General features: G+C 44.8%; 1 long non-coding RNA gene across 1 annotated transcript; it reads right to left on the bottom strand.

Annotated features, from left to right (window-relative positions):
- Positions 1–10,667: 10,667 nt before the first annotated feature.
- On the bottom strand, positions 10,668–15,693 carry LOC123145760 (uncharacterized). Its single transcript, XR_006472402.1, has 5 exons — positions 15,586–15,693; positions 14,678–15,519; positions 13,011–13,062; positions 10,987–12,221; positions 10,668–10,901 (listed from the first exon to the last, which is right to left on the bottom strand). It is a non-coding gene; the product is annotated as an uncharacterized lncRNA (long non-coding RNA).
- Positions 15,694–15,894: the final 201 nt, after the last annotated feature.

Genomic DNA, 15,894 nt, shown 5'->3' with positions numbered 1-15,894 from the left:
AGAACAACCATTATTCTCAGATTTAAATGAATAACCGTCTCATATCAAACAAGATCCAGATATAATGTTCATGCTCAACGCTGGCACCAAATAACAATTATTCAGGTCTAAAACTAATCCCGAAGGTAGATGTAGAGGTAGCGTGCCGACGGCGATCACATCAACTTTGGAACCATTTCCCACGCACATCGTCACCTCGTCCTTAGCCAGTCTTCGCTTAATCCGTAGTCCCTGTTTCGAGTTGCAAATATTAGCAATAGAACGAGTATCAAATACCCAGGTGCTACTACGAGCTCTAGTAAGGTACACATCAATAACATGTATATCACATATACCTTTGTTCACCTTGCCATCTTTCTTATCCGCCAAATACTTGGGGCCGTTCCGCTTCTAGTGACCAGTCTATTTGCAGTAGAAGCACTCAGTCTCAGGCTTAGGTCCAGACTTGGGTTTCTTCTCCTGAGCAGCAACTTGCTTGCCGTTCTTCTTGAAGTTCCCCTTCTTCTTCCCTTTACCCTTTTTCTTGAAACTGGTGGTCTTGTTGACCATCAACACTTGATGCTCCTTCTTGATTTCTACCTCCGTAGCCTTTAGCATTGCGAAGAGCTCGGGAATTGTCTTATCCGTCCCTTGCATATTATAGTTCATCACGAAGCTCTTGTAGCTTGGTGGCCGTGATTGAAGAATTCTGTCAATGACACTATCATCCGGAAGATTAACTCCCAGTTGAATCAAGTGATTGTTATACCCAGACATTTTGAGTATATGTTCACTGACATAACTATTCTCCTCCATTTTGCAGCTGTAGAACTTATTGGAGACTTCATATCTCTCAATTCGGGCATTTGCCTGAAATATTAACTTCAACTCCTGGAACATCTCATATGCTCCATGACGTTCAAAACGTCGTTGAAGTCTCGGTTCTAAGCCATAAAGCATGGCACACTGAACTATCGAGTAGTCATCATCTTTGCTCTGCCAGATGTTCTTAACGTCGTCAGTTGCATCTGCAGCAGGCCTGGCACCCAACGGTGCTTCCAGGACGTAATTCTTCTATGCAGCAATGAGGATAATCCTCAAGTTACGGACCCAGTCCGTGTAATTGCTACCATCATCTTTCAACTTTGCTTTCTCAAGGAACGCATTAAAATTCAACGGAATAACAGCACGGGCCATCTATCTACAACAACATAGATAAGCAAAATACTATCAGGTACTAAGTTCATGATAAATTTAAGTTCAATTAATCATATTACTTAAGAACTCCCACTTAGATAGACATCCCTCTAATCATCTAAGTGATCACGTGATCCATATCAACTAAACCATAACCGATCATCACGTGAGATGGAGTATTTTTCAATGGTGAACATCACTATGTTGATCATATCTACTATATGATTCACGCTCGACCTTTCCGTCTCAGTGTTCCGAGGCCATATCTGCATATGCTAGGCTCGTCAAGTTTAACCCGAGTATTCTGCGTGTGCAAAACTGTCTTACACCCGTTGTAGATGAACGTTGAGCTTATCACACCCGATCATCACGTGGTGTCTCGGCACGACAAACTTTGGCAACGGTGCATACTCAGGGAGAACACTTATACCTTCGTACCCTCGTAGCAACGATCATGGTGATGCATAGCAACGAGAGGGGAGAGTGTGTCCACGTACCCTCGTAGACCGAAAGCGGAAGCGTTAGAACAACGCGGTTGATGTAGTCGTATGTCTTCATGATCCGACCGATCCAAGTACCGAATGTACGGCACCTCCGGGTTCAACACACGTTCAGCTCGATGACGTCCCACGAACTCCGATCCAGCAGAGCTTCGAGGGAGAGTTCCGTCAGCACGACGGCGTGATGACGGTGATGATGATGCTACCGACGTAGGGCTTCGCCTAAGCACCTCTACGATATGACCGAGGTGGATTATGGTGGAGGGGGCACCGCACACGGCTAAAAGATCAATGATCAATTGTTGTGCCTTTGGGGTGCCCCCTGCCCCCGTATATAAAGGATCTAGGGGGGAGGCGGCCGGCCAGGAGGAGGGCACGCCAAGGGGGGGAGTCCTCCTTTCCTAGTAGGAGTAGAGGAAGGGAAGGAAGGGAGAGAGGAAGAGAAGGAAAGGAGGGCGCCGCCCCCTCCTTGTCCAATTCGGACTAGAGGGGGAGGGGGCGCGCGGCTGCCCTGGCTGCCCCTCCTCTTCTCCCACTAGGGCGCATTAGGCCCAATATACTCCCCGGGGGGTTCCGGTAAACCCCCGGTACTCCGGTAAATGTCCGAAACCTCCCGAAACACTTTTGGTGTCCGAACATAGTCGTCCAATATATCGATATTTACGTCTCGACCATTTCAAGACTCCTCGTCATGTCCGTGATCATATCCGGGACTCCGAACTACCTTCGGTATATCAAAACACTAAAACTCATAATACCGATCGTCACAGAACTTTAAGCGTGCGGACCCTACGGGTTCGAGAACTATGTAGACATGACCGAGACACGTCTCCGGTCAATAACCAATAGCGGAACCTGGATGCTCATATTGGTTCCTACATATTCTACGAAGATCTTTATCGGTCAAACCGCATAACAACATACGTTGTTCCCTTTGTCATCGGTATGTTACTTGCCCGAGATTCGATCATCGGTATCTCAATACCTAGCTCAATCTCGTTACCGGCAAGTCTCTTTACTCGTTCCGTAGTGCATCATCCCGTAACTAACTCATTAGTCACATTGCTTGCAAGGCTTATAGTGATGTGCATTACCGAGAGGGCCCAGAGATACCTCTCCGACAATCGGAGTGACAAATCCTAATCTCGATCTATGCCAACTCAACAAGTACCATCGGAGACACCTGTAGAGCACCTTTATAATCACCCAGTTATGTTGTGACGTTTGGTAGCACACAAAGTGGTCCTCCGGTAATCGGGAGTTTCATAATCTCATAGTCATAGGAACATGTATAAGTCATGAAGAAAGCAATAGCAGTAAACTAAATGATCAAGTGCTAAGCTAACAGACTGGGTCAAGTCAATCACATCATTCTTCTAATGATGTGGTCCCGTTTATCAAATGACAACTCATGTCTATGGTTAGGAAACATAACCATCTTTAATCAAAGAGCTAGTCAAGTAGAGGCATACTAGTGACACTCTGTTTGTCTATGTGTTCACACATGTATTATGTTTCCGGTTAATACAATTCTAGCATGAATAATAAGCATTTATCATGATATGAGGAAATAAATAATAACTTTATTATTGCCTCTAGGGCATATTTCCTTCACAAACGGATCCAGGATGGGCAGCTCCATCGTAACGTCGAGCGTGCGCGTCGCTGCTGGTTGCAGACGTCCAGAAATGTCTCTGTGGTGGCCGGAGACGTACAACAGGGACAGTGGAGGTGGAGGGTGCGGATGCAAAGCAAGGGAGAGAAGGGTGGAGTGGAAGGAAATGGGATTGGGAGGGGTGATTGGGTGGGCCCGGGGTGTCAGTGTCCTACGTTTTGGGTGTCCGAACTCCTGCAAACCTCCCTGACTTTGTGTCCAATTTGCGGGAGAAATCGCGTTCAGAACTCCCTGTGAACTGATACAGGCCGCGTTGGATGGCTTCCGTGGTGCGGACAGCGTGGTCCAGACAGACGTTGGTTGATACGTCTCCAAGGTATCTATAATTTTTTATTGTTCCATGCTATTATATTATTTGTTTTGGATGTTTTATATGCATTAATATGCTATTATATATTATTTTTAGGACTAACCTATTAACCTAGAGCCCAGTGCCAGTTTCTGTTTTTTTCTTGTTTTTGAGTTTTACAGAAAAGGAATATCAAACGGAGTCCAAACAAGCTGAAAATTTGCGGTGATTTTTATGGACCAGAAGAGACCCACATAGCATCGGAGTTGGGCCAGAAGAGTCCCGAGGAAACTACAAGCCTAGGGGCACACCCCCTGGCTTGTGGGCTCCTCGGGAATCCCCCTGACTTGTTTCCGACGCCAAAAATTCCTATAAATAACAAAACCCCCCAGAAAGAAACCTAGATCAGAAGTTCCGCTGCCGCAAGCCTCTGTAGCCACAAAAAACCAATCGGGTGCCCGTTCCGGCACCCTGCCAGAGGGGGAAACCATCACCGGAGGCCATCTTCATCATCGGGCGGTCTCCATGACGAGGAGGGAGTAGTTCACCCTCAGGGCTGAGGGTATGTACCAGTCGCTATGTGTTTAATCTCTCTCTCTCTCTCTCTCTCTCTCTCTCTCTCTCGTGTTCTTGATTTGGCACGATCTTGATGTACCGTGAGCTTTGTTGTTATAGTTGGATCATATGGTGTTTCTTCCCCTCTACCTTTTTGTGATGAATTGAGTCTTGCTCTTTGAGGTTTCACTATGTTGGATTGAGTATTGGATTTGAGAACACTTGATGTATGTCTTGCGTGGGATACCCGTGGTGACAATGGGGTGTTCTATTGATTCACTTGATGTATATTTTTGCAGTCAACTTGCGGATTCCTGAGGTGACATTGGGGTAATCTATGCATAGGGGTTGATGCACGTCTTCATCCTTGTTTCTCTGGTAGAAATCTTGGGGCACTCTTTGAGGTTCTTTGTGTTGGATTGAATACTATGAATCTGAAGTTGTTTGATGCATGTCGTATAATTGACCCACGGAATGCCATGTGTGTAACATAAAAAAAAGAATTTCCCGTGCCCCATAAACTACATTCGCCAAGCTCAAGGAACTTAGGTTGCCATGTCCAGGCTAACCACCATGACCCCATATCCCAGTCCATATCTAGAGCGGCTATGAGGAGGCCCGATCGCGCTCGGACATGTCCGCCACGTCGGACTAACGGGCAGGACTCACGCGGATACACATCGAAACCGATTAGTCCGGTGAGAACTCCGCTCCGGTGCGCTGGAGGGGCCAAATCCAGCTATTTAAGCCGAACGGCGAGCCCCGACCCCGACCACTCTCAATTCCACCCTTATCTCCCGTCTGCGCTGCCACTCGCATTCGCTCCGAGCTCGCCATCCAGTCCCAACTGCTCCGAGATCGCCGTTAGCCATGCTCCGCCGCCGGATCACCACCTACGCCATGCTCACTCGGCAGCGCCGGTCGGAGCTCCTAATGAACATCCAGGCACGCGCGTGCCGCTCGCGTTGCAGCCGACTTGCCTCCAGACTCTCCGAAGGAGGAGCGGGAGGAGGCGAAGCAGCAGCGCGTCAGAGTAGGAGGAGCCGAACGCAGAGATGAAGGACGACGAGTAGGAGGAAGGCGAGGCCGATCCAGTGCGTCCTGCTACCGGATTCGACATGGGCGAGGCGCTGGCCAACTTCAAGGTGGCCCAAGAGAAGGAGGCAGCGAAGCAGCATGCTTTCCTCGATTCCATCCAGTCGGAGCTCAAGGTCGCAACAAACTACTGCTAGATCCGCCAGACGGACACATGTCTGGATGAAGCCCTCATGGACCTAGACTCCGGAGAGGATCCAGAGTAGCGGGTCCCGACCGACGACCAGGAGGCTGGTTCGGCTGGCACTGTCGGTAGGAAGGCCGTCCACATCTCCAATGTTGAGTAGTGTAGTTTTATCTATGTAACATAATACATAGCTTATTTGTGTTGTATGGTGTAGTATGGATTTAGGTGTGATATTTGAGTTTTCTGGTTGCAGTTGATGAAAAATGAGCGGTGACCGGCCCTGTTCCGAACACGTCCGCGGACATATGAGGGGTCATTTTTGAGGAGTCCGGTTGTAGATGCTCTAACTGACAAAAAAACTTTTGGCATTAGGATTTAAAAGGTATCTAACACTTCGTTTATAAGGGCATCCTAGGCGGGTACCCATTCCACCCCTTTCATCTCGGTTGTCGGGTCAGGACAATTTTTGCAATCAACCAGGTTCCCCCATTTGATTTTGAACTGTCTAGAATCCCCTAGGCTCTAAATCGAGGGGCTAAGAAGGGGAGTCTGAACTATCCTTCACATCGGATCTGACAATCCAGTCCTACTTCATTTTTTCCTTTTCCCGCCGGAGCCGCCGCTCCCCCTTCCCAAAGAGGTTTCCTGCCAGGCCACTTCGCTTCCCAATGGGTTTTCCTGCTAGCCCCATCCCCTCTCTTTTAAAATATGGGATACCCTCCACCTCCTCGTACCTTGCGTCCGCCATGGCGCCCTCCTCCTCACGTCCCATTTCACGTTGCGCTCCAACGAAGTCATGCACGCGACCCAAGCCAACGAGAAGACACTTTTTGATCCCCTCCACATGTGATTGTCCTATCTTAATTGTCATGACCGTGCCGCCATTGGCAAGGGTGCAGAGGCATGCACCGCCCGTGCCACCCCCGAGCCAAAGCGGGGGGGGGGGGGATTCCCATCGCTCCTCATACCATCTGAGGTAAGGCGGAGGCGTGTGTCGCGCATCACACCACCCTAGCAAAGGAGGAAAAGGCACTCACTTCCCATCACTCTGCCCGAGCCACGAACGAGAAGCTTACCGCCCATGATGTTATTGACTAGGCGACCCAGTGATACCTTTCAAACATATGTATAATTTTTGGTATGTTAATGCTACTTCTTTTAGTACATAGTTTTGTCACATTCTTATACAAGTTTATTGGACTAACCAATTAATCCAGTGCTAAGTGCAAGTGTTAGTTTTGCATGTTTTTGGAATTTACAGAAATACTACTTTTATATCATTGGTAGATAGTTTTGGCACATTTTTATACAATTGAACTGCAAAAACATCTTATATTAAGGTACAAAGGTAGTAATATTTTCTAGGGACGGAAAATATACAAAAAATATCTTCGCAAAGTTTCAAGTTAGGAGGGCCGGATGGGCCAGAGGAGCGTCTGTACCCAAAGCCCCCATGCATCCCCACCTCGCATTTAAGGGAAGGTCGCAACGGCCCCAAGTGTGGCCCCCCAGGGCATCTCCACTACATGTCTGTCCCGACGCCTTTATATTCTCCCGAAATCATCAGATAGATTTATTGAGGAAATTTTTTCACTGCCGCTACCTCACTTTTCGAGGTGACTCAATCTGGAGACCTTTTTCGGTACTCTGTCAATGGGAAAATTCGCCGTCGGAGCTATCTTCATCATCCTCACTGCTCCAATGACCATGTGTGAGTAGTCCTCCTTGGACTATGATCCATATCAGTAGCTATGTGGCATCATCTCTCCCTTGCTTCTCAATACAATCACGTAAGCTTCCCTACATGATTGATCCATATGATGTAATTCTCGTTGTGTTTGTTGCAGTGTGATAGCTTGTCATGTTATGATCAGATTATATATGGATTTCTTTTGGATTCTTTTGAGTTCTTTGGTGCATGAATTATAGACATATGATCTTCGATCTATTAGTCTTTCACTGGCCATGATTGGATGAATGATCTTCAGGAGGGAGTTATGTACTCCCTCTGTTTCTAAATACAAGTCTTTCTAGAGATTTTAATATGAACTACATACAAATGTATATAGACATAGTTTAGAGTGTAGGTTCACACATTTTGCTTTGTATGTAGTCCATATAAGAATCTCTACAAAGACTTATATTTAGGAATGGAGGGAGTAATTTAGATGTACAGAAAGAGGAAAAAACTTGTATTATGTTATCGCCATTCAAAGATAAAAAAGGTAGTTGACCGGTTGTCTAGGTGATGAACTGGAGTAAAGAGAATATACTATGTACATTATGTCACTTTGCTAAATGTGATGCTCTATATTTTCTAACTTAATACTTAGAAATGCATGCTAGATAGCGGTCTTGGGCGGAGTATTAACTATAGACGTAGTTGGATGACGGCCTATGGATACAATAATGTAATGTTTATATGCAATCATGACATGTATGATCATAACATAAACACTGCAATTTATCAGTACATAACTGTAATTTGTTCACCACACTTATGCTATGTTATTTGGAGAGATGTCACTAGGAAAGTTATGTTCGTCATAATCACAACCACGATCAGCTCATTCTCTGTTTCTTTACAAGTGAACATATTTTAAATTTTGCAACCAATCATCAATTCCATCACAAGATATAGTAATTCTTGCAACTAGTAAACCTAGTCAGACTGACAATCTAGTCTAGGTTGCGGACCAAAGAAATTTCTTAGTTGTGTGCATGTATTCATCATTCACTCCTTGCGAGACTCCACAGATTGATATCATGGTTCGCAACTGAGTGAAAACCTACTACAAATCCTTGCACTTCTGGGCCCAACAGTTTCCTATACAATTATCAGAAAGCCGAAAAATGTTGTGGCGCTGTTGTCGGGGGTTCTACTTTAGGCACATGTCCTACACTCAATTATTTTACTTACTTTGCTTATTTAGTTTTTATTTGTCGTTAGTTTGTTTTTCTACACTCTGTAAAACTGAAAAACAACAAAAAATATTTAAATTCCAGCAAGTAGCAACTTCTATTTTGCTTAGTTATAATGGCTAGTTCATCTCTTACTGGCATGCCCCCTGAGATGGAAGTGTTCAACTTCAAACAAAGGAGAGGTGAGACCTTTAAGGATGTTTGGTATAGGATTGGGATGCACAAGATATGTCAACTTGTAAGTTTTCAACTATGGTGCTCCTTAGAAATTATATTGGTATGTTTACTTGGTATAGGTATATCCTAGATAATATAACTGGAGGTAGCTTTGTGGGTAGCCATAGTCCATATGCCTTTAATGCTATAGATGGTCTGGTGGGATCACCTCCTATTAAAAAGATGAATCTTAAATAAATCTCGAACACATAATGAAAATAATGGATATGCTAGAGAATAAAATACTAAGTGTTCAGAAACTAGAACTACGATAAAAGGCTACACAATGGAATCACTAAACATGGCTTTATTATTGGTAATGCTTTGAGATGACTAGAAAAGTTGGAAAATGATATCATACTTAAGCTTGATGAGAGGGATCCTTCTAAAAAAAGAATAAGAAATTGGAGGTGGCAATAGATATATACTTTGGGATCAAATTTTGCTTGAATTAGAAAAATGAGTATTCTTCTCAAGGAAAAGCACCAAAATTTATTTATGCCCAAAAGCTTACAACAAAAGTTTCTTGAAGTAGGCCCTAAAATATGGCTGGCAGACCCCAAAATGGCGATTTTTGGCATGCGCCATGCCATGGCCTATGCTGAGTGCAGAAAAAGTTTCAAGGCCAACAAAGGAAGTGGTCCTGTACGTCCACAAATCGGACTATCCCACATGAACTTGTCCGACCGTCCGGTGTCGCCGAGGCAACTCCTGCTTGGACTTGGCCTCTCTTTGATTTGTGATGATCCTATTACCTAGTCCAACCCAAAAATGAACAAAAAGTAACAAAGGGTGGCCCCTTACGAAGAAAAGCTAGGGCTAGCCGCAGCGGGGCCCACCAAAGAGGGGGCACACAAAATTGAATGAGGAAGTTCTAGAATCACTACTCCTTTTGCATGGGGTACTAACATAGGTATAGAAGGGTGGTTTGATTAGGAAAAATTCAGAGAGAGTGGAGCATGGGGTAATAACATGGGTATAAAAGGTGGCCCCTTCCGAATAAAAGCTAGGGCTAGACGTAGCAGGGCCCGCCAGAGAAAATGGAGCATGAAATTGTGCGAGGAAGTTTTGGAACCACTCCTCATTTTGCATGAGGTTCTAACATTGGTATACACGGGTGGTTTTATGACGAAAAAGTCAGTGCACTTTGTACTGACACATCCTTTTCACAAACCGAACCATCCAGTGGGAAGTTCCAGGGCTTTAGTGCGAACCCCTTCCCGTGTTTCCGAGACAACTCATGCTTGGTCATGGTCTCTCATTTGGTTTGTCATGATCTTGTGACTTATTCCAACAAAAACAAGAATAAAAGTAACATGGGTGGTCCCTTCGATGAAAAGTTAGTGCTAGATGTCGCAGGGCTTGTGGGGGGGAGGGGCACATGACATCACGCAGTGAAGTTTTAGAACTACTCCCCCTTTCGCATGGGGCCCTAATATGGGTATACATGGGTGGTTTGATGAGGACAAAGTCAGTATACAACTTTGAAGTGACACCTCCTTCACAAATGTACCATCCAGTAGGAAGTTTCAAGGATTCAGTGCGAACCTCCCCCCTTCCGATGCCGCCTAGCCTACTCCTGCTTGGAGTTGGCTTCTCGTTGGGTTTGTGATGATCCTATGACCTACTTCAACATAAACAAGGACTAAAATTAACATGGAGTATCCCCTTCCAAATAAATGCTAGGGCTAGACATCGTGGAGCCCGCCAGAGAGGGGGCACACGAAATCACATGAACAAAGTGTTTGCCGAGAATCGGAGCGATCAACTAAGAACAAAAGGGACATGGGTCACATTTTTTACCGAGTTCCACTCCATGGGCCCTCTGTGAAAACTACACGCGCCATCCTCTGCCAAGTTTTTCTAGAGATGATCTTGTCAAAGGCTATCCTTTGCCAAGTTCCAATTTTCACCGAGTGTGTTGCTCGGCAAATGCGAGATCTACTAACAACCTGTGAAAGGGAACTCGCACAAAACTGTTGTACCCGGCAAATTAAACATGTCAATCTTGGGGTTATTGTATCCTTTTCTACTTGAGAGAGAGAGAGAGAGAGAGAGAGAGAGAGAGAGTGAGTGTGTGTGTGTGTGTAATTAGTAGTGGTTAGTTCTATATGAAGTACAAACATCATCTTTCATTACATGCAGATCTAACACAACAAAAAAACATAGTAAATTTTTTTAAGTCCATAGCTTAGTCCACCGCATAGAAAGTTCAGGTGGACGATACACACTAAGTTCGAGCTTGCATTGCCCCCTCACAGTTTCTTCTTCTTGCGTATGTCTATGCCAAGATAGAATATAATAGGACCAAAGAAACATGCGTACAGAATTTTCCGCCGCTCAAAACTGCATATCAAAAGGAACATAAATGCAAATAAGAGAAATTTAATTTTGTGCATATATTCCAGCAAAAAAGTAATTACTTTCTTACCGTTCGTTATTTTTAGACGCAATTCGGCTTTGTTTCTGTAACTCGAGGAAATAGCTATGCGGTGTCATCTGGCATGGATCCTCGGTAAGCTTGGAGCGTGAGCAACAATGCTGTAGACAAATGAAAGTATTATAAACTTCCATATATTTTGTTTCAAGCTGAAAGCCATTGTATCACAAGAAGAAGAAAACCCATATATGACTATGCTGAACGGCATCACATTAACCATATCAGTAGCTCGACAAGGTGCATCATTTGTATAGACTAAACTGTTAGCAAATTGAGAAATTGTAAATAAAAAAAATCTTAGCATCTACTTCCTCCGTCCCGAAAAACGTGTCGCACCCGTAGTTCATTGGTAATTTTACAAAAAGGCCGTCATAGGTTCAAAACAGTCGCAAAGAAGTCCCTCCACCCCCGTCTTCTCCCTCCGCCGTCGCCCGTGCGTCGCTAGGGGCCGGCGCCGCCAAGCTGCGTGATTTGCTGCCCATCAGGAAGTGCTCCGCCTCCGTCGCCACGTACCTTCGACGCCGCCGCCGTCGCCAAGTACCTGCTCCGCCACCGCCGCCCAAACCTGTGCCGCAGCGATCCCCTCTCGCCGGATTACCTGCGGACGTTGCCGGAATTTCCCACCACGATCCGGCGGAGCAGGAGCTCCCTCTCATCTTCCTCGAGCTACCGCGAGTCCTCCTCGAGCTCCCGCGAGTCCACCTTGAGCTGCCTCCCGTGCGCCGCCGCGATCCCTCCCGCCGTGATCTACTACGGGCGTCGCTGGAACCGGCCTCCACGATCCGGTGGACAAGAGCTTGCGTGCGTCCTCCTCTATCTCCCGCAACTCCTCGTCGAGCCCCCACCAGCTGCCGTGCTGCTCCTTCTCCTCTGCATGCGACCCTGCGTGCCTGCTGCTGCTCTGTTTCTCCTCTGCCGCCGGTGGAGCTAGCCCGTGCTGCTGCTGCTCCTCTGCTCGTGTTGATGCTGCTGATCCAAGTGAACATGCCGTGTTCCTGCTGCTGCTGGTCCAAGTGACTGTGACGTGTTGCTGCTGCTGCTATTTGCACTCTGAAGAAGGTACAGTAGCTTGTACATTGATCTGCTGCTATGTGCTGCTGCTGCTATTTGTTCCATGCTCCATGGCATCAGATGGCATGGAAAACAATTCATGTTCTACAGTGTCGTGTTCAACTTGCTCATCCTCTGATGATGACATCTCTTTCAATCTATTTTCACCTCAGGAGCTGCGTGTAAAATTTAAAATCAATATGGTTTTCTTATTAATGTTAAATCAGCAAAGCTATCAGCATGGAACAAATAAAAGGACTGTGGATGACTGAGTATTTAGTTAAGAGGTCCATTTCATGCTATCAAGGACACTTCCAGTTTTTCTTTAGTTTCATCAAAGGTTCATCAATACAGATGCTAAAATCTAGCATATCTCATGGAATGGATCAGCTAAAAGCCTAAAATAAGAAGTCTAGATAGGAACACTTAAAGACCATCTCCAGAATAGTCACACAATAATTTGCAAGAAATAATATTGTCTATACTTTACTAAATAAAATGACTTACATAACAAACAGATATACGGTAAATAAACGAGCAGTGGAGCAATTGAAAAGATAGGTTATTGCTACAGCGAGAGCATGTATAAATATAAAGAACATATATTATTCTTCCAGTTATTCTTGCAATTAGCAAGAGCATGTGTATAAGAGGTCCATTTCATGCTATCAAGTACGCTTCCAGTTATTCTTTAGTTTCATTAAAGGTCCATCAATAGAGATGCTAAAATCTAGCATATCACATGGGATGGATCAGCTAAAACAAGAAAGACCATCTCAAGAATAGTCACACAACAATTTGCAAGAAATACTATTGTATATTCTAATTTACTGAAATGATTGGCATAACAAAAACATATATGCAGTGGACATGTTTGGTACAGTAAGTAAATATGCAGCCATAGCGTGGATAGATTAGATACAAAGAATGGAGTAAAGTTTATCAAAGGAAGAAAATTGACTTACAGTGCTGAACATCCAATATTTAGTAAATCAATTTGGATGGCGTGCAGAATTCCTGTGTATGACACTTAACTTAGTAAATTCAGTTAAAGATGCATTCTAAATCACAGGAGTACTATGCTTTCTAAATTTGTTTCAGTCAACTTGTGTCAAAATTTGTTTCAAACAGTTTTCTGTCAACTTGTGAGCAGGAAAATGGCTTCGGAAAATTCAGTTAATTGAGACTACAGTGAATATTTAGTTTTCTGTCAATTTAAATGGATCCATCCAATATTTGTAGTCCAAGTTTAAATGGGCTGCAGTCATGTCCAAGTTTAACTGAATTTATTGAGTACACGTTCAGTAGCTACTCATTCAGTACTCTATGTCACAATAAGTCTGCCAAAATTTTGGAGAAAAGGATCTAGCTCCTCCTACACATGTATAGATCAATCAGTTCAGTTCTAGTGTTGTTAGACTTTTGCACCCACACAGAATGCAGTGTTAAAATGCACAGAAAATTCAGTTAAACATGATACTTTTTGTTTAATCTGGACATGTGTATGGTTTGTATGGTGGCTCCAGTAATAACTAATCATGATCATATCTACTCATGATCATAATCTGAAAATTCAGTTAAAATGCAGTGTTAAAATCGTAGATATCTACTCATGATCATAATCTGAAAATTCAGTTAAAATGCAGTGCTAGAGCAGGTCTTCTAAGCTAAGATCCTAATTAACTTCTAAGTACCTACACAACATAAGATAGTAGTGGTGGTAATCCTTCTGCTAAATACTAGAGCAGATCTTCTCAGCTAACAAAAGAATATGAGGTTTGCATGGTTTGTATGGTGGCTCCAGTAATAAAACTGTAGATATCTACTGATGATGATATCTCCTTGGGGCCCAGTGGTTGACAATATTACTTCTGCTAGTATTTTCAAGATTCAGTGCCATCAAAAAACAAAATCAAAGACATAATGTGGGAGTAGTAGTGGATATTTATTGCCCATGCTGATTATTCACTTCACAAGGTTACCTAGTACTCCATCAAAAACAGAATCAAAGATGGCATGGCATGCTTGATGTGATGTAACTAATCTTTGCGCCATAATCTTTGCCATTTTAGAAATGCACTAACTAAATTTCTAAAATGAAGCTATAGATATACAGTGTTCTGTTCTGACACTAGGTACTGTAGATATGATAGCTGAAGTTTCAGAACAGAGGAGAAGGAAAAAGTAGGAGTAGTCACTATAATTTCAGTTAACAGAAAACAACAACTTTGCAAGTTGAGGTTTAATTTACAGGAGTATCTTGAACTTTAAAAGTGCAGTCCTAACTTGAATATTTAAAATGCTATTGGGACAGTACTAATTTCAGAGTTCATAGTTCATGACTGAATTTAGAGACAGTATAAATCTTACAGAAAACAAAATTTTTCAGAGATCGAATGCTTGCAAAACTATTCAGTTATCTGTGCAAAATTGTTCAGTTAACTATGCAATACTCTCTAAACTAGCAGAACTAGTCCAAATATTCCAACCAGAAAATGAACAGATTTTACACACATTCAGTGAAGTGGTTCAGAAAATGAACAGATTTTACTCACATTCAGTGAAGTGGTTCAGAGATTCAGAAGGTTCAGAACATTTGAGTAACAGAGAAGATGGAGATGTAAACACTGACCAGCAATGCACATGTCGAGGTGTTCATCTTGTTCTTGCACCGCTGCCTCATAGCAGTAGCTGATTATTCATGTTGTTCTCTGTTCGTACCCCACGCTCTTGGGTACCGTCAGTAGACGCCTTCATCAACGGGGGCACCTTCTCTAAGCTAGTTTCGTCAGTAGATTTTATTTCAGTAGACGCCTTCTCTGTTCGTACAGCCGCACGCCGCACGGTGTCGGCGCTACCGGGGGCAGCAGCAGCAGCTGAAAATCAGCTCCGTGAAGGCGAAACTCTTGACGTTGGCCGACTGGAGGATCTCGCCCTTGCTCCATGGCGTCGACGGCACCGTCGTCGTCGACGGCGAGGACAACACCTGGCTGCTCGTCGGGCTTTAGGTTGTTGTTGGTGGTCCGGATCCGGCGCCTCCGGGCTCTCCGACGGCAGTTCCGGCGTAGCCGGAGCAGAGCGCGGCGGCAGCTGGGGAAATCGAAGATCTTTTTGAGGAAGGGGGGGAGCTTGGGGAGGCAGGCGGGCGGCAGCGGAGCAGGAGGCAGCTGCGGCGGGAGAGCGGGGGAGCAGGGGGGCTGCGGCGGTGGGGAGCAGGGAAGCTGCGGCGGTGGGGAGCAGCGCAGCTGCTGCTTCTGTCGGAGGAGGACGACGAGGAGCGCGGGTTTGGTCGGGAGAAGCTAGAGATTTTTTTTGTAAAAATGCCGTCGCGACATGTTTTTCGGGACGGAGGGAGTAGTACGTAAAAGGAAGAAGCTATAGTTGTGCAACAACGTGTAGTTAATTAGATAGATCGCACCGCACATCCCAACAACTACGGGTTAGTTCGCCCTAATTCCTCGAACCAATGAAACCCTAGTGAAGAGACGAGACGGATTAGTTATTGCTACTGGGAAAGGATGAGAAGAGGGGCTTAATTACCTTGCACTGGAACCTCCCAACACCATCGGAGAGCAACCGCGAGCGGCCTGGGCACCGGGGGAAGCACACCTGACCAGATCTGAGCAACAATGAGGCCATTGTATTGTGTGTGGGCGATGCGATCAAACTGGCGGTTTGGCTGGCGTATAAGAAACCGCACGCTACAAGAAACACACTGCCGCACGCGGTATTCTTCCTTAGCGCCGCGTCGCAGGCCCGACAGTTCATGGACTGGAGCAAGAACGAGGCCCAGCTTTTTCATGGTAATACATGTCTCATTTATAGAATAAAGATTAAGTTACAAGACAC

Source organism: Triticum aestivum, chromosome 6D, assembly GCF_018294505.1.
Source record: "Triticum aestivum cultivar Chinese Spring chromosome 6D, IWGSC CS RefSeq v2.1, whole genome shotgun sequence".
Classification (NCBI taxonomy): Eukaryota; Viridiplantae; Streptophyta; class Magnoliopsida; order Poales; family Poaceae; genus Triticum; species Triticum aestivum.
The sequence above is the reverse complement of the archived record's forward strand: the minus strand, read 5'-3'. Positions and strand labels throughout refer to the sequence as shown.